This window comes from Nyctereutes procyonoides, unplaced genomic scaffold (genome assembly GCF_905146905.1).
Source record: "Nyctereutes procyonoides isolate TBG_1078 unplaced genomic scaffold, NYPRO_anot_genome, whole genome shotgun sequence".
In the NCBI taxonomy this organism is placed as follows: Eukaryota; Metazoa; Chordata; class Mammalia; order Carnivora; family Canidae; genus Nyctereutes; species Nyctereutes procyonoides.
The window spans coordinates 28,156,817-28,171,683 of record NW_026575044.1 but is presented as its reverse complement, the minus strand read 5'-3'; the positions used below and the strand labels follow the sequence as shown (position 1 = coordinate 28,171,683).

The 14,867-nt window shown below is 37.4% G+C and overlaps 1 protein-coding gene across 22 annotated transcripts in view; it reads left to right on the top strand.

Moving 5' to 3' along the window:
- DTNA (dystrobrevin alpha) overlaps positions 1 to 14,867 on the top strand; it is a 354,043-nt gene that overhangs the window by 92,725 nt on the left and 246,451 nt on the right. For 19 of the 22 annotated variants that reach the window (XM_055323963.1, XM_055323962.1, XM_055323952.1 and 16 more), the window contains exon 1: positions 8,221 to 8,414. The exons of 2 other annotated variants lie outside the window; for them this stretch is intronic. The gene's annotated coding sequence lies outside the window, so the exon portion shown is untranslated. Of the gene's footprint in view, positions 1 to 6,468; positions 6,487 to 8,220; positions 8,415 to 14,867 lie in introns of those variants that run through there. One more of the 22 variants, XM_055323948.1, reaches the window with a different exon arrangement.

Here is a 14,867-nt window from a genome sequence, read left to right as displayed (position 1 = left end):
AATTGCTTAAGAAATATAATAAAATTTCTGCAAAATTGGAAGATACAAGTAAAAGTCCCTCGAGTTGCAAACAGTATCAGTTGGGGGAAATAGGGGGACCCACACCAAAATGTACTATGATGAAATCTTAGAACACTGGGATAAAGAAGAAATAATAGGGGCACCTGGGTGGCACAGTCGGTTAAGCAACTGACTCTCAGTTTTAGTTCAGGTCATGATTCCAGGGTGATGAGATTGAGTCCCCAAGTATCAGGCTCTGCAGTCAGCTTGGAGTCATCTTAAGATTCTCTCTCTCCCTCTGCCCCTCCTGCTCATACGGTCTCTCTCTTGCTCTCTCTTTCTCTCTCTTTCTCTCTCTCTCTCTCTCTCAAAAATAGATAAATAAAATCTTTCTTAAAAAAAGAAGAGGGATGCCTGGGTGGCTCAGTGGTTGAGCATCTGCCTTTGGCTCATGGCATGATCCCAGAGTCCCAGGATCAAGTCCTGCATCGAACTCCCTGCATCGAACTCCCTGCTTCTCCCTCTTCGTATGTCTCTGCCTCTCTCTCTGTCTCTCTCTGTGTGTGTGTGTGTGTGTATCTCATGAATAAACAAATAAAATATTTTTTAAAAAGAAGAAGAAATAATAAATGGATCAAGAACAGAATGACCTGAATACAATACTAGAAACTAAAAGACAGTGAAGAAATTCCTTGAAATTTCTGGGGGAAATGTATTTCTAAACAATGAATTCTATATCTAGTCAAGTCAGTAATTAGTGGAAGAAAAGAATAAAGATATTTCAAGCATTCAAGTTCTCCAAAAATTTATTTGTCCTAAGTGTCATCCTGGGATTGCCCTTTGTAGCTTCCTGAGAAAGACACTCGGAATGGGGCTGGGGGACTGAAAAAAATAACTGACCTAATTGTCTATATTAAGTGGAATGTTACATAATTAATGAGGAGTTTGGAAAAATGTAATGATGGCAAATAAAAGTTAGGCAAACTAAATTATGGCACAGCTACCAATGTCAGAGAAAAAAACAACTGTGTAAAGGAATGGAAATGGAGTCATAAATCCCATGTGGTTTACATGTGAACAATATAGTAAGGTAGTGTAAACACCAATTAGTGTTTCACCTAGAATTGTTGTATATCTAAATTGGAAGGCTTAAGGGAAGGAAAGTGTGTGTGTGTGTGTATGTGTGTGTGTGTGTGTGTGTATAAATGAGAGAGGGGGAGGTTGGGAGGGAGACAGATATTGAAAGCACACCTGCTGGAGGAAGTGTACTTAGGAACTAAAGATAAGGATTTAGTAGGAGACCAATAAACAATATCAACTTTGGAAAAATTTTTAAAAATGTATGAGAGCATCAAGTATCATTTAGAAATATGGAGTAATTGTCATATTTAACAGTTAAGAGTTGAAAGTGGTTGTCTCTGGTATTTACAGATGGGGAGGGGTGGAGTGGGATGGGACATTCCTTTAAGCTCTATTATTCTATGTGGCTTTTTAAAATATGTGCATGTATTTTTTAAAATATATGAAAGTCACATTTTAAAAAACTGAATGCTATTAAGTACTAGAGCTCAGTAGTTTTCAAGCTGTGCTTCCCAGATTCCTGGACATTTCTGCAGGGGATGCCTTATAGAAGAGGGAGCTGGGTCAGCCTCCCACAGGAGCCTCAGCTATAGGACCTTTGCTTTGTCATTGTTAAGTTTCCATAAACTAATTCCTTTGAACAAAGGGTTCTGTAGAAAACAACACCACCAACAACAACAAACAAGTTTGAAAAGCACTGATTAGCCATGTGCATATCTGGAGAAAAACTGCTCCCCAAAAATAAGCTGAATATAATAACTATCCGACTAGATCCTGTTTGGCTATCCCTTGTCATTTTGTTTTACAACACAAAACAGAATTGTCCCATTTCTAACTCTTGATACATCTTAAGCTTGGAGTATGACCAGCTTGTTTGGGTTTCAAATATGGGCTGGACTTACAATTATTAAATTTTGCACAGGTTTGAAACGGTAACATTAAGTACATGCTTGTTTTGTTCCCAAACCAAATTGAACCCTCACTTCTTTAGAGGCAGCAAGTATGGCATATGCTGCCAAGTACAGTAGGGGTGTCTTTCTACCCCGAGGATGACTGAACATTCTAGTTTTGTCTAGGGATGGATATGTTTATGATTGGGCTCTAATTAGGGTTGATTTTGGTCCTACAAGAGAAAAATACCCATGCCCCAGTTTAAAGGAAAAGATACAAATAAAAATCTTTGTTTTTAACACGGAAGATAATCTTTTGTGAACATGACGTATTGATTGTTTCCTGGGCTATCAAGCCTCTCAAAAATCAACCATCCTTCTCTTGGTGAATTTAATTTAGGGAAAAATCATATGCTGAACTTAATGCTACTAAGAAAGCTATTAGTCAATCAATATCTATCTTTCCCCCTCCCTACCCCACATACACGATGTGAAGTGTTATACCTCATCTGTGGACATCCACTGTTCCTCAATCTAGAATAATTAAAAGTTTCTTTGAAAAATAACTACATATAATTTTATATAAAATAAAACACATAATATAGACTTATTCATTTTGTATATCATATTCTACATATTTTACATGCACATCTCATTTGAGGTCAGCAGCAATTCTGAAATATGTATTATTATTTTCATTGTAAAGATGAGGACATAGTGACCCTTGGAGTTTGACCTGGCCCAAGTTGCATGGCTGCCAGGGGCCAAGGCAAAAGAAATCTATATTTTTGAAGTACCTATCTACTTGGGCCAAACACCTCTGAATGAATAAAAAGTCTAGTCTTTGTCAAAAGCATTTCTATAACATAAACAGTTCTGAATTACATATATAGAATGATCAACTCATCCTGGTTTGCTGGAGGTTTTCTTGGTTTTAGCACTGAAAATCCTGCATACTGGGAAATCCTTCAGTTCCAGTAAAATGGGTTTGGTTGGTTACTTTACATATAGAGTTGTTCCAGGAGGCTGTAATAGATACCCATCCTGGGAACAGAGAGACAGAAAGAAAATGAAATGCAAGTAAAGGACACACTGATCAAGAAGTTTATTTAGATGAGGGTGAAGATGATTTCTTACCCATACCAAAGAAAACCAATTTCAGCAACTACAGTAACACGACAAAACAATTAGCTTTAGCTTCAAAAATGTTTATGTAAGCAAAGATATGTCAGTGTCATCAAGTGTCCAAAAGACACACAAATTTGACACTACCAGATCTTGAAAAGTAAAGACCTAACTTAAGTGTTTCATGAGAAAAAATCACAATATACACAGCCAGATGTCCTAGGGCCAGACATCCTCAACCTCCCCTCTAAACTTTGTTCACCTCCAAGTCTGCCTCATTAAAGTATCTGCTCCCCAGTCCAGCTGACAGACTGGCACCTGCTTCTAGTATGCCAGATTCTATTCCCCACTCTATTCTTTTGGTCTCACTGATTCCTTTCAGATCACTCTTTTTTTTAAAGATTTTATTTATTTGAGAGAGAGAGAGAGCACACCAGCAGGGGGAGGGGCAGGCAGAGGGAGAAGCAGACTCCCCATCAAGCAGGGAGCCGGATGCGGGTCTGACCCAAGGACCCTGGGATCATGACCTAAGCTGAAGGCAGACCCTTCACCAAATGAGCCACCCAGGCACCTCAGGATCACTCTTTTTCTTGGGTATTTTCCCTCCATACCCATCTTAAAATTAACATAAGCCCCCTACAGCTTCATCTGTGTCCATGTCCACATTGAAGAGCCTCCTCATTCTCCTTCCACTCCCTCCCCCTCAAGAACCCATCTACCATTCAACAGACCCAAAGAAGAGAACTAGAGATGCCTCTTCACAGGCCAGAAGGAGAATAAAAATGAGGAAAAGCTACAATTATTCTTGTTTGAATATTTTTGGGGGGATGTTTTTACCCATAAGTCATTTTGATAGGCTTTCTTCTAGTCTTTACCTTTCCATCTAATGCCTACAGAAGTTCTAACGTAGTAGAAAATCATGATGCATGTACATTTTTATGCCATGATTTTTATTTAAAAATTTTTTTAAAGATTTTATTCATTTATTCATGAGAGACAGAGAGAAAGAGAGAGAGGCAGAGACAGGCAGAGGGAGAAGCAGGCTCCATGCAGGGAGCCCAGTGTGGGACTCGATCCTAGGACTCCAGGATCATGCCCTGGGCCGAAGGCAGGTGCTAAACTGCTGAGCCACCCAGGGTTCCCTATATGCCATGATTTTTAACCTAAGCATTAGGTCTTGACTTTTTTGTTGTCATCAGAAGTATCGTTGTTCCCAGCTACTCTACCAAATATGATGTTATCATTAGTATATTTATGACATATGTCCCTTTCCATAATTAGGGCTATTTTCACACCATATGCATGCAAAATGAGTGCCCATTTCATCCAATTTTTTAACTGATTGACATTTAATAATAATATACACAGCATGCTGCTGTTTTGAATCCCTTCCATATTTTTTGTTAGAGCCTCTGTTTTTTAATGCTTTTTTTTAAAGTATGGTTTTCTAATTTTTCTTGGACCATATCTGTTTTAATTACTTTCAAAAAGAGGGACACCTGGGTGGCTCAGCAGTTAAGCACCTGCCTTCAGCCCAGAGCATGATCCTGGAGTCCCAGGATCGAGTCCCACATTAGGCCCCCTGCATGGAACCTGCTTTTCTCTCTTCCTATGTCTCTGCCTCTCTCTATGTCTCTCATGAATAAATAAATAAAGTCTAAAAAAAAAACTGCAACTTGCAACTTGGGTTCATTAATTTTCCTTAGGGGGAAAAAAAAAACTATTCGCCACCACCACCACCACCACCACCACCACCACCCCCCCGTGCATGTTTGTACAGTTGTCTTGGTCCATTCAGACTGCTATTACAATATACCATTGACTGGGTGGCTTATATACAATAGGAATTGATCTCTCACAGTCTGAAAGCTGGAAGTCCAATATCAAGACACTAACGGATTCAATGTCTGGTGAAGGCCTACTTCCTGGTTCGCAGAGGGCTGTCTTTTTGCTGTGTTCTCACATGGCATAAGGGACAAAGGAGCTCTCTGGAGGTCTCTCTTGAAGGGCACTAATTCCATTAATGAGGGCACCACCCTCAGGACCTAATCAACTTCCAAAAGCCCCACTTCTAATGCCATCATATTGTAGATTATGTTTCAATATATGGATTTTGGGGGGACACAAATAGTCAATATATAGCAAGTAGTGTCTATTTTCTAAAAAAAAAAAAAGTATGCAAAAGAACAAAAAAAATCATTGGCAAATCCATTATCCTGAGAATTTGCCTATTCTAGTCTCTTATGCTAATAAGGAAAAAAATATCAGGAATCACTTGTTATTCAATGACCAGATTCTTCATACACATGATGTGTATCAGATCAACTAAGATCTATGTTTGAACACCTTACTCACTCACCTCAATAAGGATCCTGCTATCAGCATTTGCCATCCACAGAACTGTGCTAATACAGTCTATTTCTGGAGAATGAAGCACAGATTAACTGCTTGTTCATGATAAATCAAGGGTATTTGATTTGCCTGTTACATGCCCAGTTTTCTTTGGAAGCAAGCCCTGCAAGCTATTTTTCTGATCAAATCCTAACTCTCATGTTAGTGCTTATGAAAGAGAAAAATAACATTTACTCATGATAAGACTGAATTCTATCAATTATAAATCTTATCAATTACCTTGTGAAGGTTAGGCAGAAAAGAAAAGCAAAAAATTCCCATTGTGCTCACTCAGCCTTGAGGTTGGACTGATGCAGACTGTTCTAGAATTTCCATGATTGGCACAGCTTAAATATAAAGGAAGATAAGGTTGTTAACCCAAGAAGATATCTGATTGATAAATGTCATATTTATAAGAAATGTCTAGTAACAATTCAATAAGGAAATTTTTTACAATTCACTAGCTAGTATGAAATATTAGAAGGACCCAACATTTCCTTTTTTCTCTATTTTTCTTAGAAGCTAACAAGCTCAGCAGGAATGATCTTAGCAATATTTTCCATGTTGGTGTTTAGAGCTAATCGCTCACAGAGACACAAAATTTATGATTTTCTTTTCCTTCAGTAAAGGTACTCAGTACCTAATATAACTTCCATATAATCTTTTGGTTAGTGGCTTGAAAAGAGATAATTTTCCCCCAAAACCTTTAAGATAGATATGCAGTGAGCCAACACATAACCATTTTCCATAAGTTGAAATATATACTTTTACATAAACAGTTGTTCAGTTTCAAAAAACATTTCTTGAGCACAGTTACATGCTAGTGTTCACTCAGAGATAAAACATAGGCGAATAGTGTGGCTGAATGTGAACCAGATGGCCTACCACCAATCCCGACTCTTATCTTAGTCCACATGTGTTTTGACACCATCCATTAGCCTTGGGGAGGAGTGTTTTGATACAGAGAAGACACATGGGGACAGGGACATGTGCTCTCTGGGTGAGTGATTATTCTTTTCTATTTATTTCTGAAGTCATCTGGATATGCCTACTTAGCATTGCACATTGCTTGAAATGTCCTTAAGACAATCAGCTTCGGGAATAAGACTAAGGAAAGTTTCTTCCTCCTCTACCAACTTCTTTTATTTTTATTTTTTTAAAGAACATCTAGTAACAATTTAGGGAGTGAGCAAGCTGGTAGGAAGCCAGTCTGTATTGGGCATCAAAATATCCCTGAAGTAAATTAAGTAACACTGATGCCAGTTGATCAAATGTTCACTCATGGTTCCCAAACATGGTCTTGTTCAGATGAGGTACAAGATCACCTAGAACAGAAAATGTAAAAACAACCACGAACAAACAAAGTGAAAGCCTTCTTAGTTAGAGTCAACCTTTTGCCGTTGAATATTTCTGAGATGTCTGTACAAGTTGCAAGGAGCAGCTGCAACCACACCGCAACCCTGAGCCCCGCCAGCTGACAGTTGCCCAGAGTTGGCAGCCACAGCCAGATGAAATTTGGAAAGCCAAAATGTGTGGGGTTGTAGCTTGTCTGATTGCTGAAATTATAAAACCTTTATCAGGTCCTTTAAGAAGTTGTCTGGTCCATAAAATGGCATACAATAAATGCACTATTTTAAACACAGAGAGGTAGGTCATCTGCAGCAGCAACAGCAAATCTTTTGGCCCCTGTAACTAGAAAGTAAATATTAAACACAAGTTTATTAGTAGTAATTTGAAGGGACTGTACACTATTAATCCTTGTCCAACCCTATTTGAGGAAACGTATCTTTTTCTCATTTCCATTCACTCAGGCTTTGTTCATGTGTGTGTGTGCATGTAGTTCTCACCAGTTTGCAAGACAATCCTGGAAAAGAAGACTTGACAGGGAGATAGAAATGTTTTTTTGCACCCTCTTCTCTTGCTGTCTGCAATATAAAATATAGGATAATTGAAATCAGTTTTTCCACAATTCTTCTGAACAAGGTTTTCTTTCACAGAAAAGCCACAGATTGAACAGCTGCGCTCCAGAATACTGTCAAGCAGGCAGCGTGACTGTTTCTTCCCCGAATGGGTCCCAACTCATTTACTAATAAGGAAATTCAACTTTTAACACATGATTTGCCATTTCACTTTTTACTGCACGCAGAGCCATTTTGGGTAAAATGATATGTAGATATTAAAACTGAAATGCTATGGCGACATCAAAGATATATGTAATGCCCCCCAAATATTCACTCCATTCTCCTCAAAGTTATGAAAAAAAAATCTAGGAAACTTACTCGCTTGTACTATGTGTACCTGGGGAAGTTTTTCATGCAGAGCAACAGAACAAAACTTGAGCTGCTTTGCTTTCTGCTTCCAGGAATGCCACTCAGAGAACATTCTTTTTCAGACAGCCAAGTTTGGAAGTCAGTTGGTTTCTGGCAGTAAGAAGGGGGAGGGGATGGCAGGAGGGAAAGCACAGTGAGTCCTCAGGCTGATCTTAGGCTTCCAAGTGTTTCCGTAATAGCCATCAATGAAAGCATCTCCTTTTACCCACGCAGAGACAGGTAAAAAGACAGCTGAGTAAATGGGCATTGGATGTAGCAGCAGCGGAAGCTCAGTCAGAGGAAGGAGGGGGGTGGAGGGAGGGCGTTTGAAAGCCTGCCATTGGTGAGCTTACCAAAGGCATCTGCCAGTGGGACTTCAACGGAATGTGAAACCAAATCATTTTCAAGTTAAAGATAGACACAGTATACAGGATCTAGAAGCTGGATTTTAAACTCCTCTATCACTCCCTAGAATTTCAGAGAGTTCTGTTATGATCTCTGTAGTAATTAACAATTTAGTCAAAGTTCGTTTTTCAAGTGTCTGTGCTAAGAATTCATGTATGGTCTCGATGTCCTGGAATTAAAAGGATTTAGGAGCTCATGGTGTACATACTCTAGGGTAAGTGAAAAGATTGGTTTTAAGGCTCATCGCTTCTCTGAGAAGGTTAATGTTGGATTTTTCTTTGTATCTGTGTAAATGAAAAAGTGATCATGAAGATTTTTCCAAGACTGTGACTTTCTTACCTTTCTTGAGATAGTTGGCGTGTTACAAGTTATGCAGCAGAAAGAAAGAGTATTTCAGCTTTGTTTTGAAATTTATCTTGCATGTCTTTCACTTCAGTTTTGCTTTATTACCCTTACTTGACATTTCCCTCCATTAACTCCTTAAACACCCTGCAGTTATTGAGTTACAATGTCCATAGTTCTGTGTCGACACCCAGTGAATGCTACTGTGTTTATGATGTCATTGGATGCAATGTTTTATTGTGAGATGGAGAGATTTCCTTGCATGGCACTATGACACTTCCTAATTTAAAAAATGAAAAAGGAAAATAAATAAAAGAAGGGAAAAAAAAGGTTACCCAAAGGTGAGATGAAGTGTATAAGGAACCTTTAGAAAAAAAAGAGAGAGAAAGAGAAATAAGCAGTTTTCCATTGAAGAGAACAATTTATTAATAGAAGTTATTTTTTGGTGTCGCCTCATTAATTCCAAGCAGGTTCTCTTCCTCCAAAAAAGCTGATATTTGCTAAGTGAATGGAGGCGTTCTGATTATATGGAGCTTCAGAGTGGAGGAGGGAGAGTTGTCTAATTTGCTATTACCACGCTGTGTTTTAAGGATTTCAAACTTCTTTCTTTAAAAGAAAGAATGACAAACTTCAGTTCTCTTCATGTTTTGACCATGTATAGGTTTTGTTCCTTATTTTGTCGAATGACCTCTCAGCTCTGCTCTTAGAGACAGCTTTCCCAAACTTGCACAGCATTCCTTCTGAATAAATACTGTCCATAATAGTCACAGAGGACATGGTGTGAATTGGAAATTCTACTTTATATGGGGAAAATGAATCTGCTGACGTTCTTATCACAGTGTGGGGCTGAACAGTCGTTAAACGTAACTGGCTGGATTTTGCTCTGTCAGACCAGATTCTAATGAACTAAGTCGGCTAAACTAAGTACAAACAATGAATGACTTAACACGGATCTTTCAATTTTGCTAAGAATAAATAATATCGTGTGTTACTCTTCTAAAATGAAAACTGAGCATCATATTGGTAGAATCATTTGATTTTACAACTACCGAATAATCTAGCAAGACCAAAACAAAATGTGAAGTTGACAGGGCTCAGTTTTGACACTCCTACCCTCCTTTCTCTGCCCACTTTCTCCCCCCTTCCAGTCCTCCTCCACCTTCCGGGCCTCTGATGAATGTCATTGCTCAGTATCCTTCTTTTTTCTTGCAGTCAAGACCCACTTTCCAGAAAGTTGCAGTGAATTTTCATTTCATTTCTTCACAAGCGGATGGTACCTTTGTAAATTTTCCCTGGTGACATTGACTCCTCTTCCCCTTGCTTCACCCAGCTGAATCCTGACCTGTTGATAGTAGGAGTGAGCCTGGCAGAAATCATAGGTGTTTCCAAGAAATTTGTGAGTGGGAGCTGGTGTGTGCCCACCATATACACATGTATGCACAAAAACACTTCATGGTGGACTTATCTTTTACTCAACTAATATATTTCTGATTGAATCATACATATAAATATATAAATAAATAAAATAAATTATAATTTATATAAATATATAAATAAATTTTATAAGTTTATATATAAGTATATATAAATAAATTATATCATATAAATACATGAATAAAATTATATCAGACTTTTCAGTATGGGGTTTTGTTTTTTTCAGTGTGTCAAAAGAAAGCCAAAAAAGAACACAAAACTTTAAATTCTAAAATGTGAGAATTTTAAACCATGAGGCAAAATAGTGTTGATAGGATGAATATTACTCTGCTATTCTCATGTCACTTATAGTTTCTAGTCTCTTGCTGAAATTTGTCAAGGTTGGGCTTTATTTCATTGAATGTAGTACATGTAGTTTTATAATATATGTCTGCTCATCCTAGAATCTCAAGTGTTACTGGATTTGTTTCTATTATTATTTTTCCTGCCAGGTCTTACTCATGGTGTCATATTTTCTTGGTTGCTTAGATATCTTTGACTATCCGTTGGAAAATGCATTTTAAAAATCACTTGTAAGAATAAATTGAGACCTAGTGGTGATGACATTTTCCTCCAGAGAGGACTTTGGTTTGCTTCTACCAGGCACCTGGGGGCAATATCAGCCCAGAATTTATCTTTGTCAAAGTCCAACACCTAAGGCTTCCTGAATCACCCCTGTGTAAGAAGCAAGGCTGCAAATCTGTGTGAGGAATCATTTATTTGGGGTTCACTCCTACCCTGAAGGAAGATACAGCCTTTTGAGGTCCCAAGTTAAAGTTGTGTTAGGTAATTAATACCCTCACGTGCGGATCATGGGCTTTGTCATTCCCACAAAACCAGTAAGGCTACCCGAAATGCAGCTGGTTTCACAGATTTTTGTTCCCAGTACTTATATGCCCAAGGGCAAAAGCTTTCAAAGATCATCTTCCTCTCCGGAGTTCTGGTCGTCCAAATTTCTGAGTATGAAAACCTCGCCATCTTATTAGCTCTTTGCTGTTTTTATATTTTCAATAACTTTAGTTAATAAGAGTGTTAGTCCAAATTGTCTCATTACTGGTCCCAAGAAATTCACTCTACTGCTTTTATAGTCATTTTTTTATACTCATGCTAGAGAAGATATTAGGCAGTCTGCTAACATCATTGATGATTTGGGGTAGTTTTTCTGACTTGTAGTTTTCGTTGTGGACTTTTGGAGAAATTTTCAAATGCATGGAGGATTCACGTTTCCCAGCCTTATTTGAGCTGTCAACAATATTTAACAGTCCTTTTATTTGTCCCTAGCTGGCCCCTTTCCTTAGTTATCTCTTCAGTCTCTCTAATCCACCCTACCACCATCACTGTCAGCTGTTGACCTTGACTCCTCTTGCTTTCTCTGGGCCTTTATTCAAGTATCTATACATTTAAAAAATTATCTTAAATAAATTCCTTTCTTTCCATTCTCCTTGCAACTGCTGTATTTCAGTTCTTCATCATCTCACTTGGGTATTACAATGGTCTCCCAGGTGTTCTGCTTTTAGAGTCTACCCCCCAACACATCTCCCACCCTAGGACCAACACGCCTATCTTCTCAAAATCATAGACATGAATGGATTGCCCCCTTACTTAAAAATCCCTAGTAATTCACCATTTCCTTCAAAATAAATTCCTTAATATGTCTTAAAGGCCTATCACAAAGCCTCAACCTATTTGTCTAACACCATCTCCACTACTTCACTGGTTATCACCAGCACTTTAATCACACGTAATTTCTGCCTCCAGAATATTCCATACACTATAGTATCTCTATGCTAGTCTACCTACCTGCCCCCCACCCCCACCCCAAACACCCAATGTTCATCTCCTTGTGGATAAATCCTACTTCTTCAAGGTTGACCTCGTAAGTCACCTTCCTTGTACTTTCTTTACTTGTATAATTCACCCGCTATTCTGGGAACCTCTGATGGCAGGAACTGTGTCTTGCTCATTTTTGTATTCTCAGTAACTGACAAATAGAAACTATTTAATTTGAGTTTAAGGAAATGAACAAACAACTATTATGAGGAAGTTTTTTTTTTTGACAATTCCTTATTCACTTTATTCTTTTTCATTGTAAACATCATTATTCTTTTGACCTCAGACTCTTTTTCTGGAATTGTGATCATTAGTGTTCCTCTATGTCAAGGAAAGCCAGTTAAAATGCATGTTTGAAAAAAAAAATGTTTGTTTGGTTATTGCATTTCTGCAGGGGAAGAGGCTATCCATTTCCATTTTTGCCAAATGAGACTCCATAACATCATTGTGATGACGAGAGAGATCATAGAAGTTTAAGTGTGATAAATTACCTGTATATTGTCAGAAAGATTCACAATAAAAAGGAAAGTCACAGAGTTAGAAAACACATGTTTCAACAAATCTAGCCCATTGCTGGGTAACACCAATAGAAAAAGTTAACCTGACACAACTAGATTAAAATAATCTCACTGCACACAGCCTGAATCTGAACCATTGGAAAACGCAGGATTGTTTTTCAGATCAGTGTGGTGCCAGAAGGAAAGCAGTTGATTGCTTATGTGATATGACATTGTCACCCTAAATCTTAAAGATGGCTGAAAATCTTCATTAGAAAACTTTAAGGACTTAAATGTTAATCTCAATTTGCTATGCTGAATTTAAACAACAACAACAACACTGCATTTAATTATTGAAAATTGAATATTAAAAAAAAAGAAAATTGAATATAGTTAGTGGGAACTAGAGAGAGAGGAAGTATGGCTTATTAATCTCAGGATGTTTAATTAATTTCATATTCCTCAGACCATTTATAAATTTGTCACACATTTGCTATATGCCTTTGACATGCCAACACCTGAGATTTAGAAAAATAAGAAACTTGGATTATATTTTTTCTTATATAGGGCTTTCCTACCTCCACAAAGGAAAAAGCCCTTGTATGAATGCAGTAAAAAAATATTGGAAATATAAATAAATAAATAAATATTATTTTAAATAAAAATCTTTGAATCTAAAAAAAAAAATCTTTGAATCTAATCAAATGTTCAAAGTCAATGTCTAGGTGAGAACCCAGATTTCTCTATCACAAAATATGAAAATATAATATTATAGACATTTTCTTTTTTGCCTCATCAGTAAAAAAACAAGTAAGACTAGCTGTTGAAAACTGGCTGATTTAAATCATAGCTTTCAAGTAGCTGAGCTAATTTGTCTTATTAATTCAATAAATCTCTACCAAGCTCCTAACTTCTGCCTTAACTGTGCCATATTAAGAAATTATCTAGTCCCCTTCACTAGACACTGACCCTGGATTATGTCATGTTAAAACAATGGATATAATTTAAAAATTCCTTTATACTTTCTCTAATTTGTATTCTTAATTTATTTGTATGGCTAATCTCCATACTTGTTAAAAAGTCACTCTGCCTTTATTCAACAGTAAGTATTTTCCTCTCAGAAAGGTAAGTTTTAGGAGTCTTGGGGTTAGTTTCATTTTTTTTTAAATCTATATTTAGCAGATGTTCTCTTACAGAATGGTTTAGAGACCTAAACAAATTATATATTAAAAAAGAGTTATTTGGAACATGCCTTTTTATCACTGTGTTGTACCTTAATATAAAATATAAGTACATTTATTTGCATAAATAAAGTTGGACTTTGCATTCTTGCAAGATAAATATGGTGTGAAGATGACTCAGAGACAGCCTGAGTCATGAAAGCTTTGTAAAGCTTCGTGTATTTTAAAGAAGGCAATGGTTATTTTTACTATTTTTATTTTTTAGCCTTACTTTGCTTTTTGTACCTCATTCCTATGTAATGTAGTAGCACTTAGATTTATGAGTGCTGAAAGGATGAATTCACTGAGTTAATCATAGTTGAAGAATACAGATGCCTTTACTAATTGTATTAAGAGATGTCGATTAATTTTGGATGAAATCTATCTTCTAATGCATCTGAACTTCCTAGTCCTAGACTGTTCATTGCTACACATTCATAGCAACATATTTACTCATCAAAAGATGTTGTTTTTAGCACTTCAGATAAGTGTAACAACTCTCTTCTAAACCACATGCATCCAATATTTTATACTATTTGGTAGGTAAGAGACATATGTTATTTTATTTTATATACAATAAAGCTAAGATGCAGACATAGGAAGTGCTCCAGATATACTACATGTGGTTTCCTGAGGTGACAAACAACTCCTAAATCCCAATGGCTTATAAAAGCCAAGGTTTTCTTCCTCCTCATGCAAATTATCTACCACAGGCAGGGGCTGGGGGGCTGCAGGCCTTTCTCCACATGGTTGCTTTCCCCTGGAATTGACCCGTGTTCCTTGGCCAAAGCATTCTGTGTGGTCACACCTCGCTTCAGTTGAGTGAGGAATACAATCCTGCCACATGCCTGAAAAGAGAAAGCTGGAATTTTTATGAAGACTTCTAATAAATTCTGTGCTAATGGATGATGATAGGTGGTGCCAAACCTCCAGAAGAACAAAGATCTAGACTCAGATCTTAGGCAGTATTTCCCTCCTTATCTGCAGTTTAGCGTTCTGTGATTTTAATTACCCGTGGTCAACTGGGATTGGCAAGCAGGTGATCTTCCTTCCAACAAGTGGTCAGAAGATAGCCTGTCCCTGTGTCTCATGCCTGTGTCACTCACTACATTTCCTGGCGCAGGCATTTTATTGTCTCACATCATTATGAGAAGAAGCATGAGTACAGTACAATAAGATATTTTGAGAGAGAGAAACCACATTTACATAACATGATACAGTATGTTGTTTAAAGTGTTCTATTTCATTATTTTTTTAAGATTTATTTATTTTATTTGAGAGAGAGAGAGAGCATGAGTGGGAGGG